At 39.1% G+C, this 15,877-nt stretch overlaps 1 protein-coding gene across 6 annotated transcripts in view; it reads right to left on the bottom strand.

The window, feature by feature from the left end:
• Chl1 (cell adhesion molecule L1 like) overlaps nucleotides 1-6,571 on the bottom strand; it is a 206,536-nt gene extending 199,965 nt beyond the window's left edge. For 2 of the 6 annotated variants that reach the window (XM_028872713.2, XM_028872717.2), the window contains exon 1: nucleotides 6,336-6,571. The gene's annotated coding sequence lies outside the window, so the exon portion shown is untranslated. Of the gene's footprint in view, nucleotides 1-5,279; nucleotides 5,952-6,009; nucleotides 6,291-6,335 lie in introns of those variants that run through there. The other 4 variants (XM_028872716.2, XM_028872714.2, XM_028872715.2 and 1 more) reach the window with 4 other exon arrangements.
• Nucleotides 6,572-15,877: the final 9,306 nt, after the last annotated feature.

The raw sequence follows: 15,877 nt of genomic DNA, 5'->3' as shown, positions 1-15,877 counted from the left end.
AAGAGAAAGCTAGGTTTTACCAAGACCTGACAAAAATCTATGAATCTTCAAATACTTCAAAGGAGTGTGACATTCAGCCATCAGTTCAGACCAATGACATTCTCTAACACCACAATCTTAAGTCAAGTTATATGAATTTTTTTTCCAAAATAAGACATGTTTAGAAATCTTAGGATCTCCACTTTTTATGTATTATATCAAAACTGAAATTAGAAATTTCCAGGGACAAGTCATACAAAATACATATTAAGGATACAGTCAATCCAAAGGGTATTCACTTGAATTGTAAATAGATTACAGTTTGCCCTTCTATTTACCAATGCACAAGAAGATTTAAACTGAAACTCACCTATACAGTAATTTTATATAAAAGCTAACTACTCTTCCTACCTCATAAAAAATCATAAGGTAAAACACATCTGTGTTCAGACCTCAAAAGCTCCAGGCTTCTTGATCTTTAAGCCTGTTCTAAATCTATGAATCCAATGGAGCCATTTAAATTCAGTGTGACTTACTCCATGCATCCACAAAAATCACAATAATGGCTTCCTTTCCACCATCTTCATAGAGATATTTGGTTGAAAAAATGAAATTATACTTGGTAAATGAAAAGAGTATTTAATATTTTTTTCAATGAACAAAGCGTTGTTTGACTCAAAAAGCTTAGTAAGAAAAGTCTCAGAGGTTGTATAAAGCTTTTTTCTTTTCCAACCACACTTCATGACAACAGAGTAACTGTGAGTCAATACTTAGGCCTGTAGGATATTAGGTAAGACCTATGCAGACCCAAGGCAATCATGGCAGGACACTGGAATCTCACTGCAAGCCCCACAGGTTCTGATTGAATGAATGTAGGATAAGTAATATAAATGGCTCTCTCTAGGCACTTCTCATTTCAGACACAACTAAGAACCACTATTCTTATATTTTTGCTTGTGAGTCTAGCCTTTTACAACTGAGCCATCTCTCCAGCCCCTTTCTGACAGAAACAAGAGAAGGTGTGGATGGGGGGGGGGGTAGATGGGAAGTGGGAGGCAGGGAAGGAGCAAAGGAAGGGAGTAGGGAAAAGAAACTGTGGTCTGCATGTAAAATAAATGAAAAAACATTATGTAAATTTTAAAAAATTAAAAAGAATCCCTACTCAGGATCTATGAAGGATCTGAGAGAGAAGCTATTCACATATGTACATATAATTAATATGGGTAAAATTTGGTGGTACCATGAGTTACAGCTCATATTTGTTCACATGCAAAGGGCTACACAAGCACACATTTATCTGTCTTTGTTCCTTCACACATTAAGAATGGTATAGAAGGATGAAAATGAATCAAAATGCTAGAAATTAATGAGCAGTTATTCAGTGCTACTGAACTCTAGATAAAGTGTCTCATGTAATGTTCATAATAACAAGCTTGCGCTAGGTGGGTAAGCCATTTTTACCAATGAAATCAATCTGAAGTTAAAATGATTTAGCTACAACACCTGTGAGTGGGCCACTTCAATTTTGAACCCTGGTAGCCTGACTACAAAGCCATTGCATTTCATCATCACAACAATGCACTTTCTACCATGCCAGAGACTATAAGAGTTTATGAGGTGCATAAAATGGAACACATGCCCTGAAAGAATTTACAATCTGAAAATGGAATTGTGATGCACACTAAAATTCATAGGCTGTAGGGGGAAATGGTATGATTATTGTTCTTAGAATTGGGGAAAAGGAGATTATAAGAAGGGAGCCTGTGGTTGTGTAGATTTCTTATTTCTATAACCACTGAGAAAATAAGAAACAAGCAAACATCAGAAAGGAAAACATGGTACGACATAGTCAAAGCACAGAATGTATTGATGCATTTTCCAAATTTGATGCATATTATTGTTATCATTACCTGCCAATGTCACTTGAGGTGGATATTTAAAACTACTTTAAATTTACTCAATTGCCAGTTCAACTGGTGAAACACGAATTCACATCATAACTTGAAGGATTCATCTCACCTCAAATCATTTTACCTCAAGCTCTAGACTTGGTTCTTATTGAAATTATTTTCATAAACACACCTACACATACATAGTCTTACTGATTTGACTTTCAATTTGTATTCTTTTGGTGGGAACAATTTGTGTGGAAATAAACAGACATTGTTTAGTGAAAATTCTGAAATATGAAAACAGAGTACACTCTTTATATTTTTATTATCTAAACACAATGAAAAGGTAAACAGGATCATTTTTGAATCTACAATACATAAAAATCTCAATTAGTTATGGTCTATTTGTGCATTCACTAAAAACATTTGTTAACAAAACAGAATTTTCTAGTTTACTGGATAAATATACCAGAAGAAATTGCAGAATAATGTTGGGTTGCCAAGCAACCACAGTTCTACTCTCTCTTGTTTGTGATCAGTCCGACTCATTCATCAAGCTTCCTAACATACTGCTGGAGAATTCCAACCAATTTGATTTTCCTAGGAAAATTATAGTGACTTTTGGTAACACAATAACACTTTCATTCTCAGAAGATAAACTTAGATGTTCTTTTGATCAAAGGCATGTGTTAATTCATTATTCTCTACATGGTGCTAATGAGAAAGCTATAATTAACTAACCACACAATTGCAATACACATACAATAAACGGTAGCAATTAGTAATGTTTAAAGTGTTAACCAGCCTCCAAAATTAGAAAATGCAGAATCTTTTAATAAATATATACAGAAAAGAGAAAGAACCATATCTAATTAAATTGAGAATTGTTTCCAGTCCCTCCCAAGGGGGAGGGAAGACACGTGATCTCCAAAATGTGAGAGATTTCACTTTAATAGCAGAGAAAATGGCTCAGTGCCAAGTCTACTTGTAGGTAGGCTCCCAGTGCTGGTGAATATGGTAATCTTTTCTTTCAAAGAATGCTTAGCACAATATTTTCCAGGAATGAATAGAAAGAATATCATGCTTTCACTCATTAGCTGTGTTAACTTAGCATATTGTATGTAAATCACCATAATAATTGCATTCTCTTCAGACTGAATTACTTAGGATGAAGCTGTAATCAAAATGTTCATAATTGAAAATACAGTATTCTCAGAGTTGGTTTGAAAAAAAAAATATCATGGAACACTGATTGAATCAGAAAATATAGTTCATCACTGCAAACAGCCTTTGTAGAAAGACAAGTTCATCCTCTTGATTACACCTTGACACGTTAATTAGTTCCCCAAATTCAGGGCTCAACACCCTCCAATCTGTCACGTTTTCTGCTGCTGCCCTTTGTCTGGTGTAATAAGCTTTTTCCAAGTGCATGGCTGCTCAGATTTTTAAAGGAAAACAGAAAACGGTGAAAAGTGAAATTTGTGTTTCCAGAGCAGATGACATTCTATCATAGTGTTGGCTGCAATCAATCATGGGGCAAAATAATTTCCAATAAATAGAACATTTAGTGCCAGAGCTCCTGGGAAACAATATGTAAATGATCACATGAATTTCAGACAAGCTGTCACACTAATTCCTCAAGGTCCCTTTTAAAGATGACATACAAACTGTGGAGGTAAATGCTGCCATGCTTACTGAGAAGCACTACTCTGCTCTTTGAACTGGTGCTCACAGTATTTTTTTTTTTTTTTTGCCAATAATCCCTTCCTATATGACATGACTTCCTCTCTGTTACTTAATTTTCCTTTATCAGTTAAAACTAATAGGACAGTTCTTACTTATTTCCTCAGAAAAGATGAACCAGGCTAGATTATTGCAACAAAGCAATTTTAGGTCTGACATATTTCCTATCTCCAAATATTTCAGGAATAAATATAAAAGCAGGTTTCTATGCAGGTAATGTTTTTCTCAGTGCGATATATCTCAATAAACAATTCAAAAAGATGTTTGAGGTAGTAGTTTCTACCTTAATTGTCTAAAAATCTACCAAAATATGCACATATTTTAGTAAGAAAATGCTTTTTAAAGGTTGATTTAAAACGAGTTGCCTAATTGGGAGGAGGCTATTAACATAAAGATACCAACACATTGTGCGTGATGTGAACTCCTGTTGTCCAATGCCTGATAAGTAAAATTTATACAACCATTAAGCACTTGCAAGTAAGGAAGAGTTCTGTAAGTGTAAACACAAAATATGTGTTAATCTTCATAGTCCTATGCTTCTATGGAGAGGTAGGGACAAGCATTTCCTGAAAGAGATTCTAGTCAGCTGCTAGAGCCAGTACTCACACCCATCTAGCAATGCCATCCATCTCTATGTATTGCATGGTAGTTTCTCAGGAACATTCAAGTAATGGCAGCAGGACTTACTTTGCCTTAGGAGAGGTGACTCCATTGGAGCACTGAAGACCATGAGAGGGAAGATTCAGTCAAGTATTAGATGCTATAGCCAAATTAAATTGTAAAAGCCATAGACAGGTGCATCACAAAGAGACTGAAACTGAGACAAATCCAACTACATCATGAGCAGTTGAGAGATGAGCTCAAATGCTAGATAGAAAATTGTGGAAGAAATTAGATTTTCTTATCGCCAGTTGTTTCCTGGGCCACTTTCTACCCTCTGTCCAGCACAGGACTCAGAGCCAATCTACTAACAATCGCTGTTTTTCTCTTTCAATCTGCTTCAAACAAGATTAAAAGTTGAACTTGATGTTAATAAATGTAATAAATTCTATTGCCTACAATTAGAAAACACAGACTTTTGCCCTGGATAACAGTGCCGAGAAACAACAATCTATCATATCTAATTTATTTGAGGATTAATTGTAATAGTAATACCATCAACACCAGCTAACTTCGGAATGATTGCTGTTCATTAGAGAAGGCAGTTAAACCTTGGATAATCTCAATCCAATCTTCCAACTCAAAATGGGATGCATTGATACCTATTATTTCAAGAGGGAAACTGAGGCAGGGAGTAAATGACTCTGGTTCACGAATCCCAGAGAACGTAGAGCTGCAATCCCAAACCAGGTGGGCACTCCAGGAGACTACCTTGAAGTACCTTCAAGAGTTACCTAGCTCAGCACCCAGGAGCACGCGCACGCGCTATCCCCCTTCCCCCAGCCTTCCAACAGGAGCGCGCTATTGTGCACACGCCTTCAGCTAGCTGCCACCAGCAGGCTCTTCGCAGTTCTGGCCAGCGGGGCGGTATTGATCGCCTTTCTCCCTAGGCTGAGTAAGGGGCTCCCTCCCCGCCCAGCCGCGCAGTGCCGCCCACACCTGCTTGTGCTTGGTGGCTAATCTGCACTCCTGCCCACCCTCTCTGCCCGACCTCAGACCACCTACCCAGCTCCCTCTTGGTGCTCTGGGCTCCAGTACCTGGACGCTGAAGCCGCTGTTCCTCCCGCCCCAGATTTTTTGCAGGAATTCCTCAGCCCTGCCCCTAGCTGAGAAAGTGAGGTTCTTAGCAGCCAAAAGGGAGTGGGGAATGGAGAGAGCGACGTTTCCCCAGCCTCTCCGCTCCAATCCCAGCTTTCCAAATCACTTGCTCCCTGCTCCCTCCCTATGCACACTTGCACTCAAGGGAGGGAAAAAGAGAGAGAGAGAAAGACAGAGACAGAGAAAGAGGACAAGGAGAGACACAAAGAGGAAAAGGGGACTGTCCATGACTGGCATCCCCAGCTACCCCGGCTCCGCTACCAGGGAGCCATGGCAACCAGCGCTCCCCACCGGGGCCTGCCCTCTCGCCCCCACAGCGTTGTTGAGGTGAACTGCTGTGCCTCTCTCTAATTTTCCCTTAACCCGCAGTTCTCAGATCGCTCATTCCAGGCTAGAGGCATTTGGGGATCGCTACTGCAATCAAGAATTATCTGTAGAGACTAGCAGCTAGATAGGGGCTTTGGGGTCGGGGTGAGAGAATCTGGACCCCTAAGACCTAAAACTGGGCAGTGGAGAGACCTGTAGGACTCGCCCCCGCCCCCCGCCTCCCATGGCTACAATCTACCCAGTACATGCATCCTCTCCCGAGGGTAAGGAGGGGGGCGGTGGCTATGTAGGAAGAAACAGGTCAGCCTACCGAAGGTTGAGAGCTTAAGGGTGCAGGGGTCCTGGAAGCCTGGTGACTACATCCATTGACCTGGAGCTGTCAAAAATCCAGCCCTAGCCACCTGCGGTGGTGCTAGGAAAGGCGGCGCCTCCCCTCAGGTTAGGGAAGGGACCTCGAGCCACTCCCATTTTGGGCAAGGATGGAGCCCCGGATTGTGCACCATTTCCCTTTCATAAGTGTTGCTCTTTCCCTAGGAGCAAGCCCTTGATGATTTCCCTCCACCTCGCTCAATGAGTTGGATAAAGGACAGGCTGAGAGAGCCCCATTCCTAGCAAGGCACGCGCATACACACTCACCTGAGCCCACTCTGACGTCCGATCTGTCGGGTGCCTTCCCTTGGGGAAACTTCTCCTTAAGCTGGCTCACAGGGGCGAGAGGGACTAGCAAGGTCCAGACCCTCTGGGCGGATCCAGGGGAGTTTCTAGTTGGGCGCTCTCCGCGGATCCACACCCTGGTCTGCCCACAGAGATTCCGTCTGTCCCTTCCTGCTGTTGGCACAGGTCTCCAGAAGGCTGGACCTGTTCGAGCTTGCACCGGTATCCACGCCCTCCTGCCAGAGACTGGCTTGCGCCTCTCCTCGGCTGTCCTCCGGATCTTCTCGGCCACCCCTCACCCACAAGGCTTCTTTTCCCTCCCTTTTACACAGTCTCCCTTGGGACAAGAGAGAGAGCTACAGGCTTTAGATTTTGGTTTTATGAAAAGCGGGGAACAAAGACAAAACTTTGCTTGTCGTTTGCAACATCTCTAAGCCAAAAGAGGCAGGATTGCTGCGGGGTTCGCTTGCCAGCTAGAAACCAAAAAGAAACCCCTCCCCTCAACTCCCTCTCCCACTCTTCCGCGTTCAGATTCCACACACAGGCTTCCAGTCTCTTTTTCCCTTTGCTGCACGGTGGAATGGCGTGGTGCCTTGTACCTACCTCTTTTAAAAATGCCTTGCTGGTTTCACTTCATCATTTGGGGAAGAGGGGTGGGTGATGGGACTCTCAATTTAATTTACAAAAGAGCCATCTCCAGTAGCTGTCAAATCAATCAGAGCAGGCATAAATTTAAAGCTCTTCTACCGATATCTAATGTACAGTTTGTGCCTCACTACCATCTGTACTTCACCAAATTGGTCAGTGGCATTATCTTATTTACTCTCTACTAATTCACTGCTATGGAATAAAGCTTTCTTTGCTCACTTCCTGTGCAGAAGCCCATTCTTGATGCTTTATCTTTTTTTTTTTTTTTAAACCAACAAACAGGATGTTTGTTTTAGGGATTCACTATAGGGAAGTTACAGAGTTTGGCGCCTAACTGATGTACACACTCCTTCACTTTTCATGCACACATTGGTGATATTTCCCAATATGTTCACACAATATTGCTTTAAAAAGTCCTGTTGCATGTAAGTGCTCTTTGATGGTAATGGAATTACTGACTTCTAACTTTTACTCTGCTGAGGCTGTGAGATTGATCTTACAGTCCTGTTTTGTTCTCCTCTAGTGCACTAAACAATGAGGACATTTATTGCTGTGTGCTACCCTCAGAGTTGGATGCCACGGTAGGGATCAACAAGAAGTAAGGGGACTCAAGATGCTGCTTCAGAAGCACTTGCAACAAATATCTTGAAATGAATAAATGGGCTTTTCCATGTTCATAATTGATAACCTTGAGGCCTCAAATGCTGCCAGTTCGTGTGTGGGCACAATTCCTACTGCCTGTGCTGGCATATTACAAATGCAAGTGAGGGCAGGATGTGTCCTAGGTTTAAATTGTGCTACTGGAGTGATTCCTCTGCCTGAGGCATCATTATTCATGCGGCATGTTTTCTAAAGTAGAAACAAAGAAAATTGAAATAAATTCCAACAAGGAAAATACTGAGCCTGTAGGAAACCATTTCCAAGATTTAGGAGCCCCAAGAGAGACACAAAGCCAAGTTGGTCTCAAATTTACCACCTTCTGGGGTGGCATTTCCTGGGCAAAAAGCTGAGAACTCTATTTTGGCAAGAGTAACAGAGAACTTTTAAAGACTCAGCTTTCCCTTCACTGGTATTTGTTTGCTGGACACAGTAAGATCATTAAATGGACAGGCAGATTATAGTTAATCAGATGGTAGAGAGATAAAAAGATGGATAGATAGATAGATAGATAGATAGATAGAAAATAGGTACCCATGTTTGAATAAAGGGGAGGGAAAGGAGAGAGAGACAGACAATTCCCAATTTGCTCTATGTTAGTAACACTCTAGAAACTCAATAAGAAGACCACATCTTTCTTTTTAGGTGAAATGCCCTAACCTGTCTTTCATAAGGATTCTCATTACACACACACACACACACACACACACACACACACACACACACACATACTTCTGAGCCTTGGATACCGCATAAAACTGCATATAGATTAGAAACATTAATTGCCTGTGGCCAACTAGAAACAGTAATTAATTCAGCATACAGCAACTCACTTTACTCTAGGCAACCAAACTTTCAGAAAGAAAAAGGGAAAGAAAGTGTTTAGAGGAAGGGAAAGAGGGAAGGAAGAAGGAAAGGGAGGAAATATGGAGGGAGAGAATGAGGACAAATGATGAACTAAGAAAGAACAAGACTTTTCCAGAGGTGTGCTCAGTAGAAGCAGATGCCTTTAACTATCTGTACCCAAGAAGTATTCATAGTCATGATCTGTAGCAGGATTTCATTTTTTTTTGCGGGGGGGGGGGGGGGGGTGTACTAACCGTCTCCCAAATCATGACACAAAAAGTTATTATTAGTTTTTGAATGCTCGGCCTTAACTTAGACTTGTTTCTTGCTAGCTCTTATAATTTAACCTGTTTCTCTACATCTTTGTTTTGCTTAGGGCTTTTTACCTTTCTTTCCTTCTGTATATCTTACTTTCCTGCTCACTTCCTGTCTGGCTGTAGGCTACCTGGCTTCTGTATGTGTTCCTCTCTTTCTCCCTTGTTCTCTTCTTCTTTCTTTTCTTCTCTGGAACCTAGATTTCTCCTACTACTTATTCTTCCTGCCTGCCAGCCAACTTATCCCTCTCCTGCCTAGTTACTGGCCCTTCAACTTTTTAGCAAGGTAAAACAAATACAGCACATCTTTACACAATTAAACAAATGTAGCACAAACAAGTGTAACACATCCTTATATCATTAAACAAATGCATCACAAAGGTAACCCCTTTACATCATTAACAAAGATAGAAGAAACAAATTAACACACCTTCACAAAGTTAAAGCAATATTCTGCAGGGTAACAAATGAAACACATCTTTGACTAGTTAAAATAAGATTCCACAACAATGATCTCTATGCCTGAGCCCATATTTTTATACAGTAGCAAATGCAGGCAACACAGTCATGCTTGCTGGCCAAAGCAACAGCTTCCAGCAAGTCTGGAACCAGAAGACAGCCCTCATCCAGAGTGAAAGGCTGTGAAAGTTACCTTCTGCTGCTGTTTTGAGCCTCTCTCCTGGCTCTCTCTCTCCTGTCTGACACTTCCCACTCAGCACACACCCCTGATCTATGAGAGATACTGGGGAAGCATTACCTTCTCACCAGTCACACAGAAATCTGATCACATTAGCCTCAAAACGTGTGAATTTTCTTCCTTGTGATTGAGGAAGATCCTGCCAATTGAAAACACTACTACTGGACCACAAAGGAGGGGGGGGGTCTCATAAACAGAAGCAGAAGGTGAGAGAGATAGGCCAGTGGACTGGAAAAACATAAAAGGTATCAAAAGCTGGGGCATTTTTCTGCTTTTCCTGCTGATTTACTGCCTATCCTCTGCCTGAACCATCATTTGGTATCATTCCCAGGGCTGGGCTATTGCAAGAGTATTGCCTTTTGGCAAAGCCAAGCAGCTAGTGATAATGGCATCATTCCTAGAAAAATTGTTTAGTGGAAGAGTTGTGGTGTTGGAAATGGCATTGCAGTCTAGCAGTTCCCAACAGTCACAGATCGACTGGGATTTTCTGGCCAACAGCTGTAAAAAAAGGAAGACAGGATATCCCTCTGAGGAACAGATCCTTCAAAGGCAACCTTGGAAACACAAAGCAGCCTCCTTCAGCTCGGCAGAACCACAGAAAGCCCATATTCCTTTAACTTGTCCTTTCATTCAAGAACAAAAGGACATGTATCATGAATCAAAGGACAATAATTCTGAGACAAATAAGGTAAACCTCCCCTGTTTCATGCCATGGATCATTAATACAAGTGATTTGGCCCTAGTAGCTCATAGAATCAGATATATTTAATGGATTTTTAAAGGGACATGCAATTATATGGCCATTACTAATCTTATCCTCTGGAACTAAGTCAGCAGTAGGAGCTATCCCGTCTCACACTTCAGGTATCCATTGACTACTTCTGCAAATCAGTGAGATGTCCAAACCTCCCATCAGAAATGTCTGACATGGATAGGCTACTGTCCTGTTGGTGGCTTGCTGCAAAGTCCTGTGTCATCAGAATTGATCTCAAAGACCTACAAACTGTGTTACAGGGTAAATTCTTAGTTGTTGGGGAAAAGTTTTGACATTTTTAAAGGATGGAAAATGTATCTACATTCCTATGTTTCCAATGTAACACAAAAATGTTTTAAGCTGGTAAAATAATCACCTATAGCTTCCTTCTATATTTGTGGACAGTATGGTTCAGAAATTATTTACAAAGCTGTACTAGTGGTTAGTGGCCTAGGATATATTGATAAATATCTCCCAGTTTCTGCTATTATACCATTTTAGAATATAGCAAAGCATGTTAAGGTAATATTATATATCTCAGTTCTGCTGTAGCAAAAAAGACAAAGAGAAAGGGAAGCGGGGAAGAGACTGTGACAACAGAAATGTAAGGGATGTTACTAGTAGAGACAAAATAAAGAGTTTTACTTCATCATTGTCTTTTATTTTGTATTACTGATTTTGAAAATGGGTTGGAGAAAAAGTAAATACCAAGTAGATTTAATTAACATAAAGTTTGTAGAAGGCATTGTCTCTTCCCGGATTTGTTGTTAGTTTATTCTTGGTTACATGGCCACCCACAAGTTTGGCTTTATGTCTAAATTCTTGCTAAAGAGACATAAAGAAAAATAGACAAATTTCCATATTATCCACATAAAAACAATGCAGAGTTACTTTTTTGGTTCTAGTTAGTGGTGGAAGCCTTATGCTGAGGATGGTAAAAAGAGCCCACATTAACCTAAATCCTCAAACTGCAATGGATCAGAGTCTACTTACTAATAAGAAATTTTGAACAGCTCTTTTCTTTAAGCCAGTCTTCCAGAGTCCCTTTTATGCAACAGTATAAACTTTAAGTAAGGCAACTGTAACTTTTATTATGAGAAAAATTTCAGAAGTAAATCAAGAATGGGCTAGAGTGAGTATTTGTTGGTTTCACTTGCCCCTTTCAGCTACATTCATTCAGTTTAATCAACCCTAAGAAAACATATTTCCCATGTTTACATGGAGCTGAGCTAAGGCTGTCTCCAGTGTTCCCTTTCAACTTATGATCTAAGCTTACAAAATAGGCTTCATTCTTTAGTATCACTAGCCGGTTGTGTATGTGGGCCATAGCAAAAGGCAACAGAACCAACAGAAGCCAAAGAAAGGTTGCTGCAGTTTGGCTATTGTATGTTTCTCACTTGCCTATGTGTCAAAGTCTTGGTATCAAAGTCTCATTATTGGGTGCTTGTAGAACTTTTGAGAGGTGAACTCTAGCTAGAGGTCTTTAGATCATAGGAAGAATACTGTTTAAAGGGACTGTGACTCTCTAATCCCTTTATTGTCTTTTTTGTTCCATGATTTATGGTGTAATCATTTTTTTCCCTTACATATATGCCTTTCATGGTGTACATACTGCCATTGGCTAAGCAATTTGGCGAACCAATTATGGACAAAAGTCTACTAAACTTTGAATGGAAGCAAAAGTCTATTTGAGTAGAGTGACAGAAATCAGACTAATAGAGATTTGGCTTAGATTTGTGATTGCACTAACAGGAAAAAAACTAAAGATTACTCAGCAAGCATGATGTAAGCAGAGAAAGTGGCTGCTTGTAGTCATCAGTCTAACCAAAAATCACATGAGTTTAGTGAAATAAAGAGAGAAATCTGACACTCTGATATGAAGATTCAGATCTCCAAGCAAGCTGCCAGCTTACTGTTTCCTTAAAGCTAAAACTGGAATAAAAATTGGTTGTATGGCAAATGAAATAAACACTACATAGGAAGATCATCCTAGAAATATAAAGTGATTCAATATAAGAAGATCGAAAAACCAGATCTAACACATCAACAGACTGAAGGATAAAAATTGGATAGATCTATCAGCATCTCAACAAATTCAGAAAAGAAATTTAGTAAAATTTAACATCTTTTAATGATGAACCTTCTTCATATAGGAGATATAAGAGGAATATAACTCAGAATATTAAAACCTGTATATAGAAAATCACCTGGGACTGCTGAGATGGATCAGTGGATAAAGATATTTGCTACCAAGCCTGACAATCAGAGTTCTGTCCCTGGGATCCATATGGCAGTAAGAAAGAAGGCACTCCCACAAGTAGTTCTCTGACTTCTACACATGCACCATGGCACACACATATGCAAGCATGTGTATTTATACACATACATACACACACACATATATACACACAATAAATATGTGAAAAATAATATAGCTAATGTCATACTGGAATGCTAAGGATTAAATTTGTTTCCTGTAAGACCAGGACTGAGACAAAGACTCAGACTTTCATGATTTTTTATACCATTGGAAGTCTTAACAAAAGCAAGAGAAAGAGATAAGGATTAACCAAACTGAAAGGGAGTTAAATTGTCCTTGCTTTCAGAGCATGTGATTTACATATAGAAAAAACCTAAACATTCAATCAAAGAGCTGTGGGACTTGATCTTAGTAAAAGTTCCAGATACAAAGATCAATATTTTAAAATAACATATTTATATGCCAATAATGGATTTACTGGAAAATATTGGTAGTAGATATAACCAAGTAATGGAAAGGTCCCTACAATGAAAATCCTCAAATGCTGCTGAAAGAAATTATAGAGAACAGAAAAATCAAAGAAAATCCATGTTCATGGATCAGAAGGATCAACACTGTTAAATTGAGCAAGCTTCTTATATTACTTAATTTGTTACTAAATATCTGGAAGGAATCACCTTGATGACGTCAGGGCATATTTTGCCTCATGGTTTAAGTCATATTTCAGTCCACCATGGCAAGAAGGTTTGGCTGCAGAAGCATGAGTTGACTGGTCACGTTGCATACATAGTCAGGAAACAGATGAATGTTTGTACTCAAACGGCTTGCTCCCTGCTGATTGCTTTATATATAGTCCTTAACTGCAAACCAGGGATAGTGTTACTCACACTCATTGTCGGTCTTCTCTCATCAATTAAATGTTTCTGGAAACCCTCTCCCAGACACATCCAGAGAACTGAAGTTGTGTCTCCTACATGATCCCAAATCCTAGCTAATTAATAATGAATATTAACTATCACATCACTGAAAGCCATCTATAGATTCCATATAATTTCTCCTTAAGCATCACTTTCATTATGGAAACATGTTAAGCGACATAAGCTACACAGAAATTCGAACGCCACTTGTTACACATACTTGCGGAAAATAACAAGTCGACCAAAAAAAAAAAAAAAAAAAAAGGCAGACTAGTTATCACTTGGAAGTATAGAGAGACTGAAATTAAGTTCAGTAAAGGCCACCCAAATGTAGCTGGAAGCAATTAGCTTTCTATTTTTCTCTGTAGCATAGTAATTATTAATTAAAACAGTTTATGATTTGTTTTATGATTATGAGTGTAGAAAATTTGTTTGAAGATAAAGTTTGAATATAAAGAAGGGCTTATTTCTCTGATCTTATTCTTAATGTTTACACCCTTGTAATTTATTAGCACAATGTACCCTATAAAGAATAACAAAGATGAAGTCTCAATGGAACTACATAAATTCATCATGAACCTACAATTCACCTGGACTTTTTAAAAAGTAGTGTCAGTCTTTTGTTCTTTATTAGCTTATGCTTATCACTTTAAAAATCAATCATTAGCCAATTATACCTTTTCATGCAATGTTCTGGGTGCCACAATTCACCCTTTTTTTTTTCCAAATAAACTGATTAGAGACATGTTTATTTTGGTGGTGCGGGGAGGATTACAAAGACTTTTTTTGGCATCCCTGAACTCAGCTCATCAAGCTTTCACAGTAAACAGTTTACACACTGATGCTTCCTCACCCCACTTTAGTTTTGATGCTGTTGTTTTGAGACAGGGTTTTCTGTGGCCAAGCATATCCTTGAACTCCTCTAGTCCTTGCGTACTCACCCATTTTGGATTACAGGCATACATCACTCTACTCATGCTTTTCACCTTTGAATCACTGCAAGCAATGTGTAATGTGCTCACTTTCTTTCTGGCTACTTTCACATATTTTTTTTCAATTTTTGTCTTGGAATTTTGATTATTGTGCATGTACTGATCTTTCTGAAGTTTTGCTGAGATCCTTACATTTATAAATTTACCAATTCTACACACACAAATACACACTATGTCAGTCTCCTTTCTTTTATCTTTTTTAGGAATCTGCTTCTACACATTTATTATATTGAGGCCATGTTCATTTTTTTCTCTCCTAATTTTCTTTTATTTTTAAGTTTAGGAAATCATTTAGTGTATATCTGCTATGGACATAACTGGAAATTTTCATTTTAGATAATATATTTCCATTTAGAATAATCTTTTTAATTATTTATCTGAAATATTTAACTTCTCTTAATTTTCCCAGTTATAGATATGTTTGAATAATGCTTTATTTCTTCAGGCTTAGATACACGTACACTTTAAATTCATTTTTGCTAAATCTAATGTCTAAATCATCTCCACTCTGCTTACTGAATAGAGAATGCATTATTCTATTTCTACCATATGTTGAGCTATTTTGAATTATTTTGGAGTACTGTAGAAATTCTGGCCTCAGACTCACTAGCTAGCTTATAGTGATTTTGAGCTTGAGCAAATTTAGTGTCTTAGCCACCTCAGTGGCTGTGCAACCACACATCATTCTAAAGGGCGTGTTTTTGATCACACATTGCTAGTGTATGATACACTAAATTAACACAAACAACTCTGTCTTCAACAGTGAATATGGTGGGCTTTTTTTTTGTTTAAGAGGACAAAAAATATCCATGGATTTGATTTTTATATTGGTTTTCAAAATATTATAAATAGACAATTCCACCGAAGAATCTATAACTATGTTGCATAATGAAGGACTTCCATTAAAAACCCAGATGCAACAGTGTGCATCTGTGTTCCAAACATTCCTAGAGTTAGGACAGAGTATGACCCTGAAGTCAGAAGGTCAGTTCCCTTGGAGTATCAGACAAGAGTGGCCCTGCCTCAGACAAAGAAGGAAAGTGAGAATCCACTTCCAAAAGCTGTGGTCTGACCTCAATATTTATTCTATGGAACATACACACCTGCGCGCGCGCACACACACACACACACACACACACACACACACACACACACACAAATAAATAAATAATAAAATATGTGTGAAGAATCACAAGAAAAGCCCAAGACCTGTTTCCACTCATAGTCCTTTGTCTAGAGAAACTATTCAAGTACTTAGGCAAAGTAAAGCTTCTTTCTTTTAGCTTAAACCAAAATTATAACCTCCAGAACTGCACTATAAGACACAGCAAGCATGGTTTTTAAAGCTAAAGGAAATATGCCATGTGGAAACTCAATTCCTTCTAGAGGAGAATAGACTATTGGCAATTGTAAATATGCTGGTAACTATAAATAGCTAT

Source organism: Peromyscus leucopus, chromosome 3 (genome assembly GCF_004664715.2).
Source record: "Peromyscus leucopus breed LL Stock chromosome 3, UCI_PerLeu_2.1, whole genome shotgun sequence".
Lineage (NCBI taxonomy): Eukaryota > Metazoa > Chordata > Mammalia > Rodentia > Cricetidae > Peromyscus > Peromyscus leucopus.
This window is presented reverse-complemented; position numbering and strand designations above follow the sequence as displayed.